Source organism: Dipteris shenzhenensis, chromosome 24, assembly GCF_047967505.1.
Source record: "Dipteris shenzhenensis isolate YYH24624 ecotype China chromosome 24, Dip_SZ_1.0, whole genome shotgun sequence".
In the NCBI taxonomy this organism is placed as follows: domain Eukaryota; kingdom Viridiplantae; phylum Streptophyta; class Polypodiopsida; order Gleicheniales; family Dipteridaceae; genus Dipteris; species Dipteris shenzhenensis.
Genome location: NC_141619.1, coordinates 23,313,385 through 23,337,645, shown reverse-complemented (window position 1 = coordinate 23,337,645; position 24,261 = coordinate 23,313,385).

Below are 24,261 nucleotides of genomic sequence, written 5' to 3'. Positions count from 1 at the left end.
TGGGTCCTTTCTCCCTTCTTGAACTTGGATGAATTCCACCAACCCCATGACTACAAAATCACTTAGAATACAAAGCTACTTGTGGGAACACATGTCCTAAGGCAAAGAGATCAACATGGGATAGCGTACATTGGCCATGACATACACTACTTGCCTTGCATATGCACTTAGATTTAAATAACCCTTGTGACATGTCAAGGTGCTAGCGTTGAGTAAGGACATGTGCAAGGGTTCTAGCTACAAGGAGTCCCAATTGGTTTATTATGTTGAGTTCTAATTATAACAAGGAAATCCATAGACCATGATGCCAATGATTTGTCTTTAGTTGCCTTCTCCACTTCTCATGTTTTCTTATGTGACGAATGCATGCCCATACGATCCCAACTCAAACTACTATGTTATAGTCTTACTCTAACTGTTAGAGAGTCTGTCTGATCCTCTTTTTTCAAGACTTTTCCTAGAATGGCACGTGTCATCACAAGTGTTATAAAATCTACTCAAAGTCTTCATCGATATTTCCCTCACTTTCTTTGGGGTCAATGTTTGCTGGGTGTAGCCATTCTTGGTGAGGTTCAGGGCACTTTCTGTACATTGGTGTCTTGACTGACCCATAACTTATGCATTGCTCAACGGAGTTTCTCTTGAAGTTGTAGTACACATTCCATACTTGAACATGAGACCCCAAAAATATTTTTTAGAGATTCGGAACGAGACTGTCAAGTGCTATCTTACATGTGAAGCATGGATCTTGAAGAGTATAGGATATAACAATTTATTAAAAAACATCCAATTTTTTTTTTGCGCATACATGCAACCAAGTAATCATTCAAAATTACACTACGTGAGCTATTGTTCACAGTTTCAAGACCATGGTGGCACTCTAATGACCCCCACAATCAATCTAGATAAAAATTGCTACTCCATCTCTAGACTCCAAAAAAACATAGTCGTTTGGATTCCTCCCATTCTAAAGCCCTTTAATATGTTTTCCTTCATACCTATTGTTTACTTATACTTCGTGGCTTGCTTGCTTCCTTATTAGCAGATCCACAGTTTCGATGCTTAAGAGGAAGGCTCCCACTCTACTTCCAAGCTTACACTTAAGAGGAAGGCACCCACACTTACTTCCAAGCTTAAAAGAGAGGAGGGCGAACAAGGAGGAGAAGCAACTTTGAAAAAGGAGAAGAACCTTCCATACCTCTATCCAAGGTAAGTCTTTTTGTAGTTGATCTTTTTTGGAAGTTTGCTCTCTTTGGATTTGTACTTTCTCGTATCCAAAAAATGCATGATCTGGGTATCAGTGTCACGTTTGTGTGTCGGGCGCAATGTCCTTTTTTACTTTTTAGAAAAGTCCGTCTATCGGCGGAGCGCGTCTATAGGCGCGTCTCAGAGTGCATCTAAAACCGCATCTATAGGCACGTCTAGATGTGCGTCTAGCCTGTTTGCAGACACAAACAGCCGCGTCTATAGACGCGCTGTTATGCGCGAAAATAGACGCGCTAATCAGACGCGTCTATAGATGCACTCCAACAGTAATCCTCTCTTCCCTTCCCCTTTCTTCTCAGCTCATCAGTAATAGATTTTTTTCCTTTTTTCCAATTCAACATGTGGCCAGGAAGCGCTTCTAGCTCACCTAATCCTCGAGATTCTATTTGGAAGGACTTATATAACCTTTTAGGGCACCCTCCTAGTCCTGCGGAGTTATACGGGTATATGACGGGTACTCTAAACACCCCCCAGGAGTCGGCACTATAGACTCCAAACCACCCCACACCAGCTGAGATCACCCCAGCGGAGTCAGCACAGCCTAGCCGGCTACACATCGCAGGCCCATCTCCCATGCTGTCTTATGCCCCTTCCCCCATGCCGTCTTATGCCCCTTCTGCCATGTCGTCTTATGCCCCTTCCCCTATGCCATCAGGAGGTCCTTCTGTCTCGCAGAGCCGTCGACGTACTCCAGACTCAGTTCTCCAACTATGAGTGGTCAGCGTAGTCCCGTGCAGTCTCCAGCTATGAGTGGCTAGCGTACGAGCTCGACACGACAGGTAGCAGGCGTAGTAGCAGGAGAGCGGTGGGGGATGCATGGCACAGTGCTTTGGGAGGGGTGGTAGTGGGGACGATGATGATTCAGATGATTTAGACGTGCCTCCGGGTGATGGTACGATATTCTATGACATCACTCAGACAGGAGGCATCTTGATGGATGCACGGGGGAAGGACATCATGGCCTTCATGCGCTCTGTAATTGCTAACAATTACAGTGCCTGTAATTGCTAACAATTACAGAGATTGCTTTATCCACTTCAAAGACCAGCCAAAGAGGTTGGTTGATGAGACCCTCACTGCTATTCGCTCTAGGTATCCTAACCCCCCCAATCGCCAGTTGACAGATAAATGGGCCAAGTCAAAGATTGTTACGATACTTGGCAATAAAAGATCTTCACTTAAGAGGCAGGCACTAGCGGAGATTGCCAGGCTCGAGGGAGGTCAACCACCAAGGGGCCCGCCCCACACCGCTCACAAGCGTGAGTGGAAGAAAGCAATGAAGTCAGCGAGGGAGGACCCCAGTCTGCAGCACGTGGAGGCACGAAGGAATATGGAAGTGTGTATTTTGGAGTAGGGGGTGTTGATTCATGGGAGGCCCAATTTGTAAGTATCGATCTCAAATTATATTGCTTATGTAGTTTATTAGGAGGTTGTTTCTTTGTACTAATCCCTCTACAAATTGTGTCGTCTTGCAGCTTGAGATCGTGGGCAGATACCCTACTCCTGTGGAGACAGCCTCCCACTGCCACCATCGCAGAGGAGATACATGGAGGCACTTCTATGATGACGGGTTGATTACTGAGGAGCAGTATATCCGGGCTACTGGAGCGGCCCCCGAGGTATTTGAAAGTAATTAAATAATGCCAATATAATAAGTAAAGATTTGATTTTTCATACATTGATATATGTTCTCCCTTGTTTACAGGCCCGTGCACAAGACGACGAGGAAGACAAGGAAGGAGGTGCAGAAGGGAGCGTAGAAGGGAGCATGGAAGGCAACGAGGATTAGTCGTAGAAGTAGTGCTAGCTACTCTTTTTTGTACTTAAAGCCACTGGCTTGGCTTTGTGCCTCTTGTATATACACTCCTCTTATTTTTTGTACTTGAAGCCACATGACGTGGCTTAGCTTCCTTATTTTTTGTACTTGAAGCCACATGACATGGCTTAGCTTCGTGCTATATGTACATACAAGCACTTTTTGAGCTTTTAATTTTATTGCGTTTTGGAGTTGTAATGTTTTATTTGGAATTGTAATTAAAATGCGATTGCATTGGCTGTACGAATTGAATTACACAATGTAGAAATGGGATTCTTGTAACTATATAGCATACACAACATACACAGCATTCTATAAATTTAAAAAAAATATTATAAAGCGCGTTTATCAGTGTGTCTATAAACGCATCTATATATGCGTCTGTCTGTTCAACAAGCGTCTATATTTGCATCTATAAACACGTTTATAAGAGCGTCTATCTAAGTGTTTAAATGCGCGTCTATACGCGCGTGTGTGTCCTATATAGACGCGCTGTTAGATGCAGGTCTCCAGATGCGCAAATAGACGCGCCCGTAAGTTTTTTATTTAGTTCAGTAAACGCGTTTGTGTGTGCGTCTATGGGTGCTTTGTCTTGTTGTGGTAGCTACTGTGTGGGTAGTAAGTGAAGTGTGTGGGTAGCACCAGAAACTAAAGCTACGTGGGCAGTAGGAGGTGCATGCCCCGTTTTATGTTTGTATGCTCTATCTGAAAATTCGGGGAAAAAAAATTCGTACTATCAAATATCCATACGAGTTTGTCCGTACAATTAGGGAAAATCCATACAATTTTGTCCGTATAGTTGAGAAAATCCGTACAATTTTGCTATCATAGAAAAAAAATTAATTCATACTGTCAAAAATCCGTACGATTTTGTCCATATAGCCAAGAAAAATTTGTATAGTTTTGTACTTGCCGTGCTTTCCTCCTTGTAAAGCGTTGCTACTTCCAAGCCTTTTCCTTAACTCGAATGGCGGATTATTCCTATGAGAAAACCTTTCACAAAGACAAGTCAGTTTCCAACCAGAAACAAAAACAGGTGATGGATTCAGATGGTTCCCTTCATGACTTTGTTGAGGCTCAGCTTGTTTATGAGGTTATGCATGAAGGGCTTGAAGACACTTGCAAAGTTTGGAAAGATTCACTTCCCACCACTGGCATTATGGTGGAAGTGGACGATATATTTGATCCAGTTAAGGAGTATGCAAAGCATGCCATTATAATTTTCTTCCCAGGATGGATGCCTACTAGGTGGATCTTATGTAAAAAAAGTTCATTATGCAACGAGGGGCTTTTTTGAGATCATCATTGACTGATAAGGAGCACTGTCAGGTTTTGCTAGAGCACTCTTCTCTCTTCTATGTCCAGTAGCTGGTCCATGTCCTACCTTGGTCTCCCACCAGAGATTATCAAGCATTGATTCATCATCGACGTTGCCCTGTTTGGGTAGAAGTTGTGGATTTTTCTCAATGCTTGTCTTCTCTTTTATTTAAAATTGTAGCTTCCCTCGGTAAGGTGGTATGTCCACTGCAACCCAATGGAAATTTGAATCGCTTCTACATTTTGTGGGATACATATCATCCCACTCCAGCTTCATATTGAGTTACTGTGAATAATGTTTCCATGGGGAGTGCCTTTTGCAAGCTCAAGTGGGGGCTATTTGCAGGTGCTTGCTTTGAATGCAAGCAATTTGGGTACATGGCTTCACAATGCCCTTCTCGAGCTCCATGGAGGCCAGTGCAAGCTAAACTTGGTTCAGCCTTTGAATAAGAATGCAAATGCCTCTTCTGTGGTAAAAACAAAGGCGTCAAACAGTTTTTCTCTGTTCAAGACAAAGGCAAAGCCCCGACTGTCTCAAATGGTAATGCTTCTTTTCCTGAGTCTTTGTCCTCTCCACCTCAGGGGAAGTGGGAAAATTTTTTGACTAATGCATGGCAAACTCCTCGCAAAGTGATCTCCCCCAGGCGACCTTTGCCTTCTTGGACTTGGAGTGGTGCATCCTCTCTTGGGAAAACACTTGCTGAAAACTCTGGTGTTGGCTTAACCTAGGTTGCTGTGACTGCAAATCGGACCTTATTTCCTGAAGAAGAAGTTGCTACACTTTTGTCCTCTCCTCAAGCTGATGCTTCATCCAAGGGCAAAGGCCCAGACATTGAGGTGGAAATGCAGACATAGACAACCCGTTAGTTGCTGTACATACCTGTCCCATAACTGTAAATATGCTTGATCATCTAAAGTGTGTTACTCTCAATGTGCAGGGAATGTGTGATGGTTGCAAATGGAAACTGGTCTGGATGTATATCAGGCAATTGCAGCCTGATATAGTTGCTTTGCAAGAGCATAATCAGCATATGTATGCTAGTCAAATAGGCCATTTTGCGGGTTATGATACCTTCTATGCTGGAGAGCAGTCCTTTTCTGGTGTGGCTTTTTTGGTAAAGCACGACCTTCAACCTGTTGTGGCTCTCAATGATCGCCATGGTAGATGGATTATTGTTCAATGCCTTGTTCAAGGGGAAATTTTTGAATTTGCATTGGTTTATGCCCCCCAATCTTCTCCTTATAGAGCTTTGATTTGGGCTGCCATGCATACTTATCCATGGCGACAACATGCCTTCATTTGTGGTGACTTTAATAATGGCCCTCAATCAGGTGACAACACCTCAGGCCACACTCATATGTCGGCTTCTGAAACACAGGCATGGTCTAATTTTTTGCTTCAGTTGCGCCTGATTGATCTCTGGAAGGAATTACAGCCCATGCTTCTGGGCTATACCTTTCAACATAATGCTCAATCTTCTTATTAGGCACGCTTGGACAGATGGTATCAGATTGATCCACACCATTGTGGCCTTTACTTGTCAAATTTGGGTTGATCATGCTTTCACACATTCGGATCATGCTCCTCTTTGGTTGAGGCTTTCCTTACATGAATTTCCCACTAATAGATTGCCTTGTCGAAGGCTTTTGCTGATTAATAATAGTTATCTAGAGCATGCTGACTTTAAAGCCTTGGTCTCTGATGCTATTCAACCTCTCTCTCGTCAAATACGCATTGGTTTGGATTATGCCTGGCAGGATTTTGTTGCTCGGATGCAAGCAATTATTCAAGATTATGGCAAATCCTATATGCAAGCCACAAGGGAGATTGTAGCACATGCCAAATTTACTTGTCAGAGTTTAACTGAGCTTGCTCATCTTTGCTGTTTGTCTTCAGAGGAAAGCATGCTCTTATGTCGGGCTCAATTCTCTCTTCAATCCAATGATTGCAAAAAGCTTGCTAAATGGGAAACTCATCCAGACAACGGGCATTTTTGGATAAAGGCTGTACTTCCAAGCAATTTTTTAAGAGTTTACACTACACAAGACAGGCTGCCAATATCTGTCGGATCTGGATGCTTGATGGTTCTTGGTCAACAACTTGTTCAAAGCTTGCTGATTTATGTGTGCAGCACTTCTCCACTCATTTTGGGCATGTGGATACTCTTTCTCCTCGGGTCGTGTCTGCACGTCAGCTTCTTTTTCAGCATATTCATCCAATTTTGTCTGATGCTCAGGCTTTGGAACTTGAACATCCCTTCACTGAAAGGGAATTGTCTGATGCACTGAGATCCTGTGGCGGATGGAAATCTCTAGGATAAGATGGTCTCACTATTGAATTTTTTCTTGCATTCTGGGATCTTCTTAAATTCACCTTGCTGCAAATGGTAAATATAGCTTCTCAAGCTGATTCCAAAAAAGCAACTATGTGATTCACTTGGTGATTGGAGGCCAATCACGCTCATGCCAGTCATTTACAAAATCATTGCCAAAATGGTGGTTGATCAACAGATTAAAGGTTATTTGCATGATGGGTTGCATCCCTCCCAATATAGCTTTGTTCCACATCGCCATATCACAGATAACATTGCTAATGCTTATATTGGGATTGAATATGCAAAATACACATAGCAGGATGTTCTACTCTTGCAGGTAGATATTGTAAAAGCCTTTGACATAGTTCAATGGGATTTCATCTCGCAAACTATGCGAGCTTTGGGGTTTGGACATAGAACTCCACCAACCCCATGACTCCAAAATTGTATTTTCTGTGCTTTGGACAAAAAGAGAATGAATTATCTACACTCAGCTCCAATTTACTCCACACTTTTTTAGACACAAGTCATAGTTTTTTGTACTAATTATCAAAATGGCAAAATCACTTAGAATACAAAGCTACTTGTGGGAACACATGTCCTAAGGCAAAGAGATCAGCATGGGATAGCGTACATTGGCCATGACATACACTACTTGCCTTGCATATGCACTTAGATTTCAATAACCCTTGTGACATGTCAAGGTGCTAGCGTTGAGTAAGGACATGTGCAAGGGTTCTAGCTACAAGGAGTCCCAATTGGTTTATTATGTTGAGTTCTAATTATAACAAGGAAATCCATGGACCATGATGCCAATGATTTGTCTTTAGTTGCCTTCTCCACTTCTCATGTTTTCTTATGTGACGAATACATGCCCATACGATCCCAACTCAAACTACTATGTCATAGTCTTACTCTAACTGTTAGAGAGTCTGTCTGATCCTCTTTTTTTAAGACTTTTCTTAGAATGGCACATGTCATCACAAGTGTTATAAAATCTACTCAAAGTCTTCATCGATATTTCCCTCACTTTCTTTGGGGTCAATGTTTGCTGGGTGTAGCCATTCTTGGTGAGGTTCAGGGCACTTTCTGTACGTTGGTGTCTTGACTAACCCATAACTTATGCATTGCTCAACGGAATTTCTCTTGAAGTTGTAGTACACATTCCATACTTGAACATGAGACCCCAAAAATATTTTTTAGAGATTTGGAACGAGACTGTCAAGTGCTATCTTACATGTGAAGCATGAATCTTAAAGAGTATAGGATATAACAATTTATTAAAAAACATCCAAAATTTTTTTTGCACATACATGCAACCAAGTAATCATTCAAAATTACACTACGTGAGCTATTGTTCACAATTTGAAGACCATGGTGGCACTCTAATGACCCCCACAATCAATCTAGATAAAAATTGCTACTCCATCTCTAGACTCCAAAAAAACATAGTCGTTCGGATTCCTCCCACTTCTAAAGCCCTTTAATATGTTTTCCTTCATACCTATTGTTTCTTTGATTCAAAGATATGCCACCAACTTGTGACAATTGGTCTAGTGAATAGAGTCAAATAACCAACCTACACAAGAGATCCTCAACATGTAATTCATCAATGGTCTTGACCCATGGGTTAGCATCGGAGAGATGCTCATCATGCCCAGTTTCACCTACTCTGCTGCCTTCGTATTCAACTATTCGAGGTAGCCAACCTCATCCTTGCCATCACCCCATGGAATGTCCTTGTGGCAAAATTCATCCAAGTGGAACACATCATTCAAAATATCCCCCTTGACATATATGTGAGACAAAGCCCCCCAAACACTTTCCAAAAACCTCATATGAAGAGAACTATGGTTGGAGATACGCACTAGAATACGACGAGGAAGATTCTAATGAAGAAGAAGATTGACCTAGTGGAAGTGCAAGAAAGGACCCAAGATAGCCAAAAGGACCTAGAGTGGCTATGGCTAGGAGCTCCTTGCACATAACCTTCATGGCACCTTCACCCCATACAACCAGCATCATGGTATGCTTATTGCCAAAACTCGGTCCATTTACCTAAGGAATGTCGGTTGAAAGCACTCTGATGTAGCATCTGCACTAATCTGCAAAATAAGGACACACAATGAAAATTCCTATATCTACAATAGTCAATAAGCATGGACACAAAAAATTGCACCTTGCAACAATCCCCCAATCCCAATCGCCCACTCCTCACTTGTTTTTGCTTCGACCAACCCAACCATCAAAAGTCTGACTATCCGCTCTTTCTTCAATAGGAGTGGAAAAATGAGTGTGAGGATGAGTGGAAGTGATCTTGAGTTGTTTGGTGATGTTTCTTTATGCCTCTAGTTGTGAAATCATAGACTTTAGATGGTTACTAAGGCTCAAATCTCAAGGAAAACATTTTGAAATGATAATTCTGGGAGAGTTTCAAGGTCTTGGGAATGACAAGACAATCCCTTTTTGAAAAACACTATATTTTGCTTGTAAAGTTGGTATTTTTGGTTGTTTCATATTTGCAATAGATATAATAGGTACTGTAGCACCCCTTTAGGCCAATAAATATTCCAGAGAAATCATAAAACCACAGAGAAACTTAGAAATTTTATCAATGAAACTTGCAAGAAACTAGGTGCGAGATTAACACTAATTCTATTATCCCTAATTCAGTGCACCCCATGGTTAAACCTAATTCAATGCACCTCAAGGTTAAACCTAATTCAGTGCACTGATTCAGCACACACTAAATTAGTGCTAATTTAGTGCACACTAAATTAGCAAATCAACATAGATAATGTCTTAAATTGGAACTGGAATTACACTTTATCCATCAATGGTTCATTGAGTAACTCACTAAATTTCACTTTATCCATCAATGGTTCATTGAGTAACTCACTATTCACACCTGTAACCCTTGAAACTCTGGAAAGAACTCAACAATGTCAAGAAGGGGGTGAAAGTTCTATATTTAGAATTCAAGAAAATGTTTGTAGCTTAGTGCTCTAAGAAAAGATGGGAGTAGGGTAATTACCTAAGAGAACATCAGAACCTATAAACATCAATTCAAACTCCAAAATCTACCAAGTGTACATCCCCCTGAATTAAGCCTAATTCAACACCACACTGAGTTAAGGATAATTTAGCATGCTGAATTAATAATTCAATGCACCAAGTGTTAAAGCTAATTCAGCACACGATGAATTAGCTAGTTGACTTTTAGTTGATAGAAGTTGACCTCAACTACCAGTGCTTGCCCCAGGTGTTCACATACATTGAGCCACCTACATGCACCTGAGGTCCGAAAGGGTGCTTGCAACTAAGCGTGAACCTGAAGATAGTGCCTCCAAAAACATCATGTCCAACCACTTGCCTAGCTTCTCATCAATGCAATTAGGGAATTTAGTACTAAGGTCACATTCAGTACATGGAATCAATCTCAAAAGTCTCTGTGAGCTTTGATGGAGAAACGGGTGAAAACTCAAATCTTGGAGCCTCCATGTCTCCTACTAACTCTAGCTCGGTTAGACCTTAATCTCTCACTCCTTCTACCACAACATCTTGGATACAAGAGACTTTCTCCAATATGATGGGAAGGTTTGGGCTGTCAGACCCAATAGATATGGTCAACCATTTGCCTAGTGGAATATAATGCCAGTCAAACTGTAGGGCTCACAACAAATTGTGACAAAAGACATGCGGATCGCACCAACTCCCATCTTATTGGCGAGTACTGTGACATCACATGTGCCATGGATGCTTCTATTAAGGAAGGGACCCTTGTTGAGTGATAGATTTTAGCCTAGAATACCAGGGGACTATTGACCACAAGACCTTGTAGCCCAAATGAATGAGGAGAGTGAGCCAAGGGAGGATCTCGAGAGGATACATTGCCTAGAACATTGGCTTTTAGACCCTGTTCATATCCAACTTGGGGGAGCAGCTTAGAAAGCACTACTTATTTGATAGCTGCTCCATATTAGACTTATTCGCAACATAAGTATGCATATTCCTAGGGCACCACCAATTCAACCTATGAGGCTTAGCCAAACTCATATCCCAGTTTTGGTACCTAGTGGGTTAGGGTCTACCAATCCTATGTCCATCCAACAACCTTTTATAACCCTCCACCACGGCAACCCATGTATGGGGTAGTGCCTCCTCTGCCAATAAATCCTCTTGTACCACAAATGGTGCTTACCAAAACTACGAGGATCTTAGTGCAAGCACTAGGAACAGGGTCATGCCACAAAATTTCACTATAAGGGATACAAACCCTTGGAGGAATAAGTTTGTCATGATCTCTAAGCTTATCACAAAATTCCTAGGTGAAGGAGACCCCATTTCTCAAGTCAAAAGATTTGAGCAAATTTGTGAAACTTTCCGTGACATCGATGACCTAGACAAATTCAATCGCGTTAGATTAAGTCTAGATGGCAAGACAGGAAAGTGGCACAAGGCTCTGAATCCTAAAGAGGAAATTAATTCAAATACACTACAAAAGTCATTTATAGTGGGGTTTTCCCCACAGTGGAACCAAATGGAGCCCGGTTAAGAAAAAGGAGAGTGAGTCTCTGTGTGAGATTCTATCACTAGTAACTCATGATGAGAGCCTCATGAGAGGATGGGTGATGCACAACTATGTTAGGCTTTCTCATAGGTCTATGGGACTCTAAGCTTCATGATCATCTCTTTGCAACGAATCACATGTCATTTGAGTTGTGCAGCAAGACTATTGTATGCATGGGTGACAATATGAAGGAGAAGGCTCAAGGAGAGAAGACCTTATCTACCTCATCAGAGGTATCTCAAGTCTTTAAGGACACCAACTTGGGTGGGGTGAAGCTATGGAGACAACAAGTTGACCACCAATCTGCTAAATTAGCTAAGCCAATAATTGAAGGGGGGAGAGGATAAGGAAATACCTAGCAATGACTATCAAGGTGTGATGACATGTCATGTGGAATCTGAAGAGACAAGGAAGCTAGCTAGGAATGGAATGGAAATATGGAAAGCATAATGAAAGGCAGAATGGAAAGGAAAGAAAGTACAAGTGCAAGGCAATAACCAAAATACTCACAATGTATTGATAGCTTGATGTTGACTATTGTACTAGACAATAGACAAGTACAACACTATATAGTGTGACACTAGACTCTAGAAAGTCACAATGTCTATGGGATATCTCCCAATATGACACATGGCACGTCTAGGACTCACTAGACTATAAAACACCACCTAGACCACCTAGAACACACATTTTTGACTCACTTTGGCTTCATATTCCAACACCCCCCCATGAAGGCAAGGTGAGAGACTACTAGAATGGCACCAATAACGGAACATGCCAATGACGGTCATCAAAATTGTGCATGTCGATTTAGAACTAGACAAGGCTCCCACACAATCTGAGAGGCAAGTGAGCATAACATAGAAAGCTCATCTAGCATGGCTCAGAAGCTTATCATGCATGGATGCATGATCAACTCAGAGGTCTAGGAGACCAATGCACCAACATCCTGGAACTCTCATGCTAGGCCTGATAAACAAATAGATCTATCGATGCCAATACATGGCTCCCATAGTACATCTCCCCTTGGCTTCATAACAGGACATGTTAGGAAGCCACACACCAAAATAGAAAAAACAATACATCTTTTTAGGAGGACTATCCAAGTCATAGGACCTTTAGACTCAATTAAAAAAAACAAATACTCAATACATATAATTTAAGGGGGACTACCTAGGGAAGAGGATGCCAAAATACATCAAGCTGTAGTAATAAATAAAAATATCTCTTTGTGAAAGAGATGTCCTCCATGTAGCCACTGTACATGTGTGCACATCCATCTAAGTCATGACGATGTTGATGAAGCACTGGGCAAGGATGCCCCACGATATATGTCGGTGAAGTCCTTGGGGCAGCTACCTGGAGCACTCAGATGGTGACTTTCAAAATAGAAGATGGAGAGTCACACAAAAGTCAATGTAGAAGCCTCAAGTACCACGAGCAATCGAAAAGTCGATCAATGCAAAGAACGTCAGGCACCAATCAGAGAAGCAAGGTCAGAGAAATCACTTTTTGATGGAGAGTGGTCTACATCAAGCTCGAGGTAATGCACCGATGTCGAAGTAGAAGAGAGTGACCAAGGGTATGGGCAGCTTCACATGAATACTAGATAGGAGCTCCTCAATCGTGACCAAGTTGTTGAATAGGAGTGAAGGAAAGTGGTGCGCTTTTGGGGCAAATATGCAGCAGAAAAAGTGTGAGCAGCAAGAGTAGCTACTGCATGGGCAATAAGTGAAGTGCGTGGGTAGCACCAGAAACTAAAGCTGCGTGGGCAGTAGGAGGTGCGTGATCATCAGCATGGGCAGCATGAGCAGGAGATGCATGAGTAGGAGAGTGGGAAAAATATCTCAAATGGACTATTTGCAAAAAATGGCACACATTTCGAGGCTAATTGTATGGGTAGTACTGCAAAAGCATATAGACAATAGGCCTGTTTGTACGGTGGAACAGTCCGTATGGCTGTACAACTAACTATATGGCCTATTTGCTTCCCAATGGAGAGGCATGAGTCCGAGCTGATACGAGATGTTGTACGCAAGGAGCTGAGGCTCAAGAGCAGTCGATGATGAGGCTTGGGTAGGAGAAGAGGAGCTCATGGTGGAGAGACAAATGAAGAAGAGGGAGTGCTTCAAGTAAGGAGAGGAGAAGAGAGTGGAACTAGAGTGGAAGGAGCTAGCCTCTCCATAGGTCTAACATGGGCTTTAAGGCCTCCTCATTCCTTGAGGAAAGCTAGCTTTGATACCAAATGAAGAGACAAGGAAGCTAGCTAGGAACAGAATGGAAATATGGAAAGCATAATGAAAGGCAGAATGGAAAGGAAAGAAAGTACAAGTGCAAGGCAATAACCAAAATACTCACAATGTATTGATAGCTTGATGTTGACTGTTGTACTAGACAATAGACAAGTACAACACTATATAGTGTGACACTAGACTCTAGAAAGTGACGCCTATGAGATATCTCCCAATATGACATGTGGCACATCTAGGACTTACTAGAGTATAAAACACCACCTAGAATACACATTTTTGACTCACTTTGGCTTCATATTCCAATAGAATCTGCACTTGGAATCATCCCAGCAACGAGTGCCATCACCTTAGAGTGAAGCATACACTCTATATGCTCATTGTGCATGATCAAGAAATCATGATACATGATAGTGTCATTATCATAAAGTCATGCCCCAGTCAATGTACCAATAGAGGCCACCTCTTAGATTGCTCACACCACCAAATCCATCCAATCAAGTCTAATTAGCTATACAAGGAACCAATCCTACCAATCAAAATTTCAAGGATAAGAACCTCCCATTACCACCACCTATCCTGGGACCTCAACCACCTCCACTATAGTGGAGGAACTACCTAGTAATTGGGAAGAATTAGATCACACTCTCAGTGGGAGTGACTATTCTCAAGACAAGAACATTATGAATCAGTCTAGCTACATAATTCATTACAATATGTAGGATGATCAATACACCACATGGCCCCTAACTCTTAAAATCCTAGGGGTATGAATACCTTTCCCTTCTCTAATTTCTCTTTGAACCTATCTAGGCACCAATTCCATCTGTCCTTTATGGAGACCTCAAAACCCATGGAGATCCCTAGTAATTAAAAAATAGTAACCTTAGGAATGTTGTGACAACCAAGCTGAGCTAGTATACCTTGTTGTTTTCTAGAAAAAATGGATTAGCATGTTTTAGGCCTAAGCCAATGCAAAAGATATCAAAAAGATGCTCTAGCACACTTGCAACATCCTGGGGAGTTTTCCTAGGTGTCAAGTTGGTGTCATCAGAAGATTGTTGAGTGACTGGATGTTTCCCAGAGGGAATCTCTATCCCTTTCATGGCACTCTCTTCAACCTGTTCTCCTAAGATCCACCCTAAAGAGTCAATTGCAATAGCAAATAGGAGGGGAGCTGATCAATGAGTTTCATGCTAAAAGTGCCAAGGACCTCACTTCTTGAAAGACTACCCTTACAAGGATGACCAAACCATACCAGTAGCAACTTCATCCAATTTAGGTGCACCATTATGCTCTAGCTATGGAGTGGATCATCTGTACAAGGATTGCCAAATGCAAAGGCCTCTTGGAACTATTACGAACTTTAAGGCCAGCATTAACTTGCTGAGTGTAGAAGGATGCCACATATCTTTGGTATCCTTGAATATGATAACTAGGGACCATGATAGAGCCTTTAGCAAGGAACTTTGTAAGCAGTCCAAAATAGGTAAGGCTAGTATATTTTAGCATAGAGAGGCACCTAGCAAGGTTGCAATCAAAGTGGGAAATACTTTCAATAAGGTGATTATCCAAAATAGGTCCAATGAGGACACTGCCACATTGTCCACATCCTCCTCCTCTAGCCATACTCCCTTGAGAGGTAACCTATTTAATCAACCTCCAAAGTGGAGGGATGAGACATGGCGAGCATTGACTCATAGGAAAGTCACAACCCCTAAAGGGCATGGAGAATATCCAAGTCCCGTTTTGAGAAACAACATCTTGCCAAGGCACAATAGTTGGTGTGCAAGTGCCAAGAAATATTTGAGCGATGGCTCTAGGCAAGTAAAGGTATGGGGACACCATCCACCCTAATTATCAAGCTAGGCTTCAAAGCCTCCAATGTACTTGAAAGAGTAGACAAGGAGGTATGCAAACTTCATCATCAGGACGCTCTCCTAAGGCATAAGATATTCGAGGAGGATCCTACATAACACCTAGCAAAAGAAGAAGATAGATAGTGTGTCTTTCTACAGGTTTGAAGAGCCGTAGTTAATTGGCGAGTGATGAACCAATCGCACAGCCTCGGGATGTAGCTGGACTCGCTACATTCTTGTCCACTGAGGTCAAAAGGCACATTGCAACACTTTTATCGAGGAGCCCCAATCTTTGTAGAGATCTCTCCAATTGGATGAATGGGAAAATGCTGACCCAAGAAAATGTGGACCTAGAGGTAGTGGAACCTCCCATTGAGGACCAAAGCCTCCTTAAGCTATTGATCACAAATTCGGCTCGTAATTCGAGAGTGATGACACCAATGCAGTACTTCCCATCTCCTACCAAGATACAAATAGTACTACAATCTTGGATGGAGAAGTGGGTGTAAGCATAGTCACTAAGTAGTACTAGGCCAAGTTGGGATGACCTAAGATGGTGGACAGCACAAACCTCATAGTCAAACTCACTGATGGAGCTCCACCTCAACAAATAGGAGTCTTAAGGGACATTAAGATGAAGACCTTTGGTCTGACCTACTGAGTGTGATTTGTCTAATGGACTTCCACAACCAACCGGATGGTTGCAACACCATATGGGGTAAGACTTTCATGCGTATTGTTGGATTGTTCCATGATTGGAGGTTGAGTAGAATATATTTGCATAGGGACAAGCGTGTCATGAGGGTCGACCTTCATATGTGAAAATACCACCCTATGTGAGGAAACCTATTTGTAGCAGATTCGGATACCACTTAGTGGACCATCTCAATAGATGTGTCTCGGGCATGTAATGAAAGGGACATGTGCGAGGACCAGGACAACTATTAGTATGCTCCATTTTCGGAGCCCAAGTTCTCATGTAATTGGATGCATCTCCATCCAACCATAGATTGCCCAAAAAGAGGGGATCAAAAACTCATCACAAATAGAAACTTTTAATCCCAGGGTGCTCAAGGCAATAGTTCCTTGAATATGACCAATGTGCTAAGGGAATACAAGGGAAGTGAAGGCAAATTCTGGGCTTCATTGGCTCAGGTACATTGGCACTACCACTGCGCACTATGAGTTCTCCTCAAATAAAGGTGCAAGACAGACCAAACCGATTAAAGGTTCCGATAGAATCTCTTAAGATAGAAGAAATATACCCACAAAAGGCTAAGACTTCCAATGCTAAATGCAAGAAGACTCCCACTACAAATATAAGCAACTTGTTCAAAGGGACTTACATGGCAACGGGGATGATAAAGGAGACCTACACCATCTCTTAAGACATTTTAAGTCATATAGAGTCCAAGACCATAAGATACCCCTAGAGCAAGCCAAAAGGAGTGAAAAAGAAGAAAATTTGCAAGGATTTGATGGATAGGTAAGGTTAAATAGGTAACCCTAACAGTAGATAATGAAGACCCTAAACCCATCTACATCACAGATGATCTTACACCAGAACAATAAGAGTCCGTAATTTCACTTTCCAATATTTTGAGGATTGTTTCGCATGGAAATACCTAACATGAAAGGGGTACCATCAAAAGTGATAAAACATTTTATCCTAATGTTGGATAACGTAAGGCCCATCTAACAAAGACCTTGCCCAATGAATCCTAAATACACTATGGACATTAAGGAAGAGATTCAGAAGCTCACCGACGTGGGATTCATATATGAATTGAAGATATGAAGTGGGTGTCTCTAATAGTCACCATAATTAAAAAGAATGGCAAGATTTGAGTGTGTGGAGACCTTAAAAAGGTTAATGCTACCACTCGCACAGATCATGATCCACTCCTAGTTACTAAGCATGTATTGAAAGAGTAGCTGGCAAGGAATCCTATAGTTTCCTTGATCGAAATTCTCTAACTACAACCAAGTGCTCATTGCAATTAAAGACCAATAAAAAATGGTGTTTGCCACCAAATGGGGAATATTCACACTTTGAGTGATGCCTTTTGGGCTCACCAATGCCCCAGCAACATTCTAGAGGTTGATGAACACAACCTTCAAAGAAAATTTCAGGGACTTCTTACAAGTTTTTCTTGACTTCCTATGTGTTCACTCAACGTGGTATGATCACCTTTGCTACCTAAGACTAGTCTTCACAAGGTGTCGATTATATCAGATTTCCCTTAACCCTCTCAAGTGCCAACTATGGGTGAAACATTGGGTGATCTTAGGACATACTGTGTCCAAAAATGATATTTCCATGGACTATAACAAGATCAAGCTCATATTGGAGCATTAACCACCCCCCACCAATGTAAAGGGTGTGCAACATTTTATCGGTGGGCATACAAGCTACTCTAGAAGATTCATATACAACTACCCCAAGATTGCTTGCCCCTGGTATAAGCTCCTCATTGTATTTATCTACATGGAGGAATCCAAGACTCATCTGAAATACTTAAACTCACATTGGCTTCAGCTCCTATATTGCAGGCACTAAATTGGAACTTGATATTCAATGTACATATAGATGCCTCAAAATCTGAGGTAGGATGCATGTTGGCATAGCCAAATGAGTATAGCTTGTATTACCTTGTGTACTTTTCTAGTTTCCAACTTAAAGATGTAGAGATGAACTATATGACTAGGGAGAGGGAAGGTCCCACAATGGTTTACACAGCTAAGAAGTTTCACCACTACTTGTTGGCAAACTAATTTGTGTTCTTTGTGGACCATTAGGGGGGGAGAGAGAGAGAGAGAGAGAGAGAGAATGGGTCTTCACCTTCTCCTCTTGGCCTAGGTGCTAAATCAAAAAATCATGTCATAAAAAATGCCCATTAATTGAAATAGAATGGCAGATAAATATGGAAAGATCATCTACTAAAAATTAAAGGTTGACTATAAAATCGAGTTTTCCAATTCCTAATCTGATTGATTTCATTTACTAGACTTGCAATGCCTACAAATCCCTTGCATAGGTTTGAATGAGCCTCTTGATTTTGGGGCTGTAATGGTCAAAAATGGCTTAACGCACTACCATTTTTGACCATTACACCCCCAAAATCAAGAGGCTCATTCAAGCTTAAGCAAGGGCCTTGCAAGTCTTGTTTTTGGGTGGCAGAAGCACGAAAATAGAAGCGCATTAATGTGCTTCCATTCTCATGCATCCCCCCTCCAAAAACAAGACCCCCAAGCTTTTCATTGGAGACACCAAAATGAGGGGAAGGACAACGCGAGGAGTAGAGGAGCTGGCCAATGAGGGGAGGGACGGTCGCCAGCAACAAGCAGGATGCAAGGAGGTGAGAAGGCAAATAAGCAAGGAGGTGAGGAGGTGAGGAAGCAAGGAGGCGAGGAGGCAAGAGGCAGTCTTGAAGGGCAACAAGAGGGTAGAGGTGGCCAAAAGGAGTAAGCAGGAAAGGGAGGGATGGAGATTGTTTGTAGGAAATGCTTGGGTTAATGCTACAAATGCCATTTTTTTGTGTGTTTTGCAGCATGAAATTTTTATGGCAATTTTCTTTAAAAAATTACAACATTGTTGTGATTAATTGCACTACAAACAACTCAAGCCATAAAGCACCATGGATTAGCACAACAATATACATCACGGATGGATGCATACACTCACATACATCACCGATGGATGCATACACTCATACTCACATCAATTTCCAATATTGTATTAGATGACCCTACAATGCGGTGGTGTTCATAATGATAGATCGCATCTCATTATTATGCCAAGAACTAGTGTGGTGGTCTCTCCAATCCAACCTTGAATTTTAATGATCTGTATGGGTGTGGTGCCCAATGATGACATGTGGCAAAGCTGTGGTAAAAGGTTGCACAATGATAAGTCATCAAGCAGCTCATGCCAGCAGAGCTTGTGCTGCAAGAAGCACTACAAAGATGCATAATGTAGTAAAGAACTACTGTGTGTCAAGCTCTACAGTGTTCAGAATAGATATATTGTGTCTCATTATTACAACAGTGTGGCATCATGAATCAGGAAAATTTCCTACAAGAGCATGGGTTTGCACAAAATTCAAATATTCACTAGGAGTGCATCGCGTTGTGGCCTCAAAGTTGCCTCAAAAATAGTTCCACGATTGACTACACCCAAGCAAATGTTGACCCATGATGCTATCCGCAACAACTACTTGGATGCATAGTATGAGAGGATGAAACATGAGATGCATCAAGTAGTATATGATGGTATTAAGAGAGCAGGCTGCACCATTGTCGGTGATGGATGGAAAAATGTCACCAAGAGGACTCTGATTAATATCATGGTCATGACATTTAAGGGAGAGGCCTTTCGTCAATCCATTGATACAAGTGGCCATGCCTAGGTGAATACATTGCTGAACAATTGGAGGGAGTAATTCTCCATGTTGAGCATTATAGTGTTGTTCAGATAATCACTAACAACACAAAGAACTGTAGGAGAGTGGGAAGAATCACAAATAAAAAATATCCAACCATTTGGGCATCGCCATGCTCTTGCCATTGCCTTGACCTTGTGCTTGAGGATTTGTATAAATTAGCGGAGACCACATGGCTCAAATCCTCTGTGGATGAAGGAGGAAGAATGGTATTTTACTTCCTTAACTATGTATCTAACTTATCTTAAAAAGTTGTGTTGCATAAATTTGTGCCCTTTTGTAGAATTGATTGTTTTTGGAGATGGACCAATGAGAAAATAAAATAATTGTAAAAAGTGGCCAATAATCCTAGGATTTTGAACGGAATCTTTTTTTGAGAAGCCATGCAATGTTCTTGCTTCATCTGCAATAGTGTTGTTTGTATAAAAAATTATCAAGATAGTATGTATTAACAGATCCCAAATTTTGCAGGTATTTCATTGGAAGGCAAAATCTCTGCATGACTTTCACATATAGAAGGTTTAGATGGAAGAACCTCCAATGGGAAGCAATGGATGATGATCTGCGTGATGGGACTCACAATCCTATTGTCAAGGTATCAATTTATCAACACAAGGACATCCTGATCTAATGTTGGAATTGGAAGAGTACTGGACCATGTGATTTATCAGGGAAGAATTGCAGTTGGCAACAACAAGCCCTCCCCAAGACTATTATTTTAGACTTGATAATCACAAAGTTAGATATAGGGATGAGACAAGTATCCTTTGTAAGAATTGTTGCCCCCCCCATACTCGAGATAGTTGAGACATGATGGCAGGTATTTCATAATATCCAGTTTCTTGGATCCTTAGTTTTTCAACAATGCACTTGGCAATGAGGCATTGTTACATGTATGAATAGAAATCATAAATAACACAAAGTGTTGTTTCATTTATTGTTAAGATTTTATTTATTAAGTTTGGGCCTCTAGATTGATGGCTCTCTATGGTCTATGATTGAAGCCATAAATATTTGTAATTTTAAATCTGTGTGGTTAATTGTATATTTGTATTGTGAAAGAGAGAGAGTGTGTGTGACAGAGATAGATAGCAATTAAAGTGTGCAAGAGAGAGTGAGTGAGTGAGAGAGAGAGAGAGAGAGAGAGAGAGAATTTGACAGTGCAATAACCAACACAAATAATGCACCTAGCCATGAGACAAAGTTAGATGTATGAAGAGAGAGAGAGAGAGAGCAATCCGGGACACAAATAATGCACCTGTCCATGAGACATTGTTAGATGTATGAATAGAGAGAGATATATACTATGAGAGAGAGAGAGAGAGCAGTCAGGTACAAAAAGGAAGGGAAAGAGACAAAGGGAGGGGGAGGGAAAGATGGAGATGGAGACGGGGACAGAAAGAGGGAGATGGAGAGTGGGATAGAGAGAGAGAGAGAGAGAGAGGTAGAGAATGGGAGAGAGAGAGAGAGAGAGAGAGAGAGAGAGAGTTAAGATTTCATTTATTCATTTACACCTCTAAGTTGAGAAAGAGAAAAATAAGAAAGTTAATTAAGGTCTTCGAGAGACTATGAGATTGAAAACAAACCCAGATATAACTGATCCAAAGGGTGGAGCTGCTAACAAAATACAAAAAGTGTATATGTAAAATCAATGTCGATGACATTGATAGCTAAGGGCAACAAGGCAACAAGATGATCATCGAGTGTTAGAGAGAGAGAGAGAGAGAGCAAATAGTGACACAAAGGGAGGGAAAGAGATAGAGAGCAAGAGAGAGCGAGAGAGAGCGAGAGAGAGAGAGAGAGAGAGAGCATTGAGAGACAGAAAGGGAGGGAAAGAAATAAATGATCTATTAACGTCCTCGAAAGATGTTGCGGGTCTATGAGAGAGAGAGAGAGACATAGTTGGTTTTGCTTCCATGTTTTTGGATCGAATGTATGGATGATCTTTTGCAAGCATAAAAGACATGATATGTATATGTAGCACATGATCATGTTTACATAGTTTCAATCATATATTCTACCTTGGGATCTGCATTATCTTGATGTGTGGATGCTCAAATTGAGTAGTGTTTGCCCTTTTTATCGTAAATTTTATGTATTGTTGTGTCTCTACCTCTCCACAATGACTCAAATGTGATAGTATAAGGATGAAAGAGAAGTTAATTGTGAGTTTCAGGCATGCCTTCATTGTTGGAATACGTTTGATTTGCTTATGATCACATCAATTGTTCTAATTATATTGAGAGGAATAAGATATTGGATGAGGGGCTCGCTTGCTTGAAACTTATTTAATCTTGCTCGCTTATTTAGGGCCACTCGCTTTTCTCCGCTCGCTTTTTGGTAATCCTCGTTATGCACCACCATCAAAAAACATGCTCCCACGTGTGTTATCCTAACAAGTACTTATGGGATGGGCGTGCCTCTTTGCATGTAGGTCAATACCACTTGGGTTGAGGCCCGACCAAAGTATTGTGCCCATTGGATATGATTTGTATGTTCGACCAAGCATGAAACTTCGTTTTTGCCTTAGTGTCATGCACAAGCATAAAAAAAACATTGTCCCGGGTGTGTTATTCCAAGAAGTACTTATTAGATTGGCATGCCACATTACATGCAACTCAATACCACCTAGGTTGAGGTGCGTGCAAAGTATTGTGCCCATCGGATATGCTTTGCATGGTCGATCACACATTATGCACCATTTCCCCCCTAGTGTTATGCACAACCGTAAAAAAACACGCTCCCAAGTGTGTTATGAGATGGGTGCTCCACTTTGCATGCAAGTAAATACCACCTAGGTTGAGGTGTGTGCAAAGTATTATGTCCATTGGATAGGCGTTTCATTGTCGATCAAGCATTAAACACTGTGTTTATCTCAGTGTGTGTAAATAAACACGCTCCTAAGTGTGTTAACTATCCGAACAAGTACTTATCAGATGGGCACGCCACATTGCATGCAACTCAATACCACCTAGGTTGAGGTGCGTGCAAAGTATTATGCCCATCGGATATTCTATGCATGGTCGATCATGCATTATACATCATTTTCCCCCAAGTGTTATGTACACCCGTAAAAAAACGCACTCCCAGGTGTGTTATCTAAAAACATACTTATGGGATGGGTGCATCACTTTGCATGCAAGTAAACATATGGATAAGGCTTGTACAAATTATTGTGCCCATCGGATATGCTTTTCATGGTCAACCATGCATTATGCACCGTTCTTCCCCTCATGTTATGCACAACTGTAAAAAACGAGCTCCCAAGTGTGTTATGCTAACAAGTACTTATATGAGATGGGCACACCACTTTGCATGCAAGTAAATACCACCTAGGTTGAGGTGCATGCAAAGTATTGTGCCCATCGGATAGGCTTTTCATTGTCAATCAAGCATTAAACTCCGTTTTTGCCTCACTGTGATGCACATTCATCAAAAAACACACTCTTAGGTGTGTTATCTGAACAAGTACATATCGAGCCACTTTGCAGGCAAGTCAATACCATCTATTTTGAGATGCATGCAAATTATTTTATCCATCAAATATGATTTACATGCTCGATTACTCATTATACACGTTTTTCTCCTAGTGTTATTCACAACCATCAATAAAAGCACTCCCAGGTGTATTATCCAAACAAGTACCTTATGGGATGGGCATGCCACTTTGCATGAATGTCTATACCACCTGGATAGAGGCTTGTGTAAAGTATTGAGCCCATCGTATATGATTTTCATGGTCGACCAAGCATTAAACTCTGCTCTTGGCTTTAGTGTCATGCACAAGCGTCAAAAAACACTATCCTAGGTGTGTTATTCCAATAAGTACTTATTGGATTGGTGCGTCACATTGAATGCAACTCAATACCACCTAGGTTTAGGTGCTTTCAAAGTATTGTGCCCATCATATATGCTTTGCATGGTCGATCACGCATTATATACTAGTTTTCTCCTAGTATTATGCACAACCGTTAAAAAACGTGCTCCCAGGTGTGTTATCTAAACAACTACTTATGGGATGGGTGCGCCACTTTGCATGCAAGTAAATACCACGTGCAAATTATTGTGCCCATTTGATATGCTTTTCATGGTCAATTCTCGTATTAAACACCATTTTTACCTCAGTGTGATGCATATCTATTAAAAAACATGTTCCTAGGTGTGTTATCTGAACAAGTACTTATTGGATGGGCACGCTACTTTGCACACAGGTCAATACCATCTAGTTGGATATGCATGCAAATTATTGTGTCCATCGGATATGGTTTGCATGCTCGATCACGCATTATACACATCATTTTCCTCCTAGTGTTATGCTCCACTGTAAAAAATGCGCTCCCAGGTGCATTATCCAAATAAGTACTTATGGGATGGGCGTGTCACTTTTCATGCAGGTCAATACCACCTAAATAGAGGTTTGTGCAAAG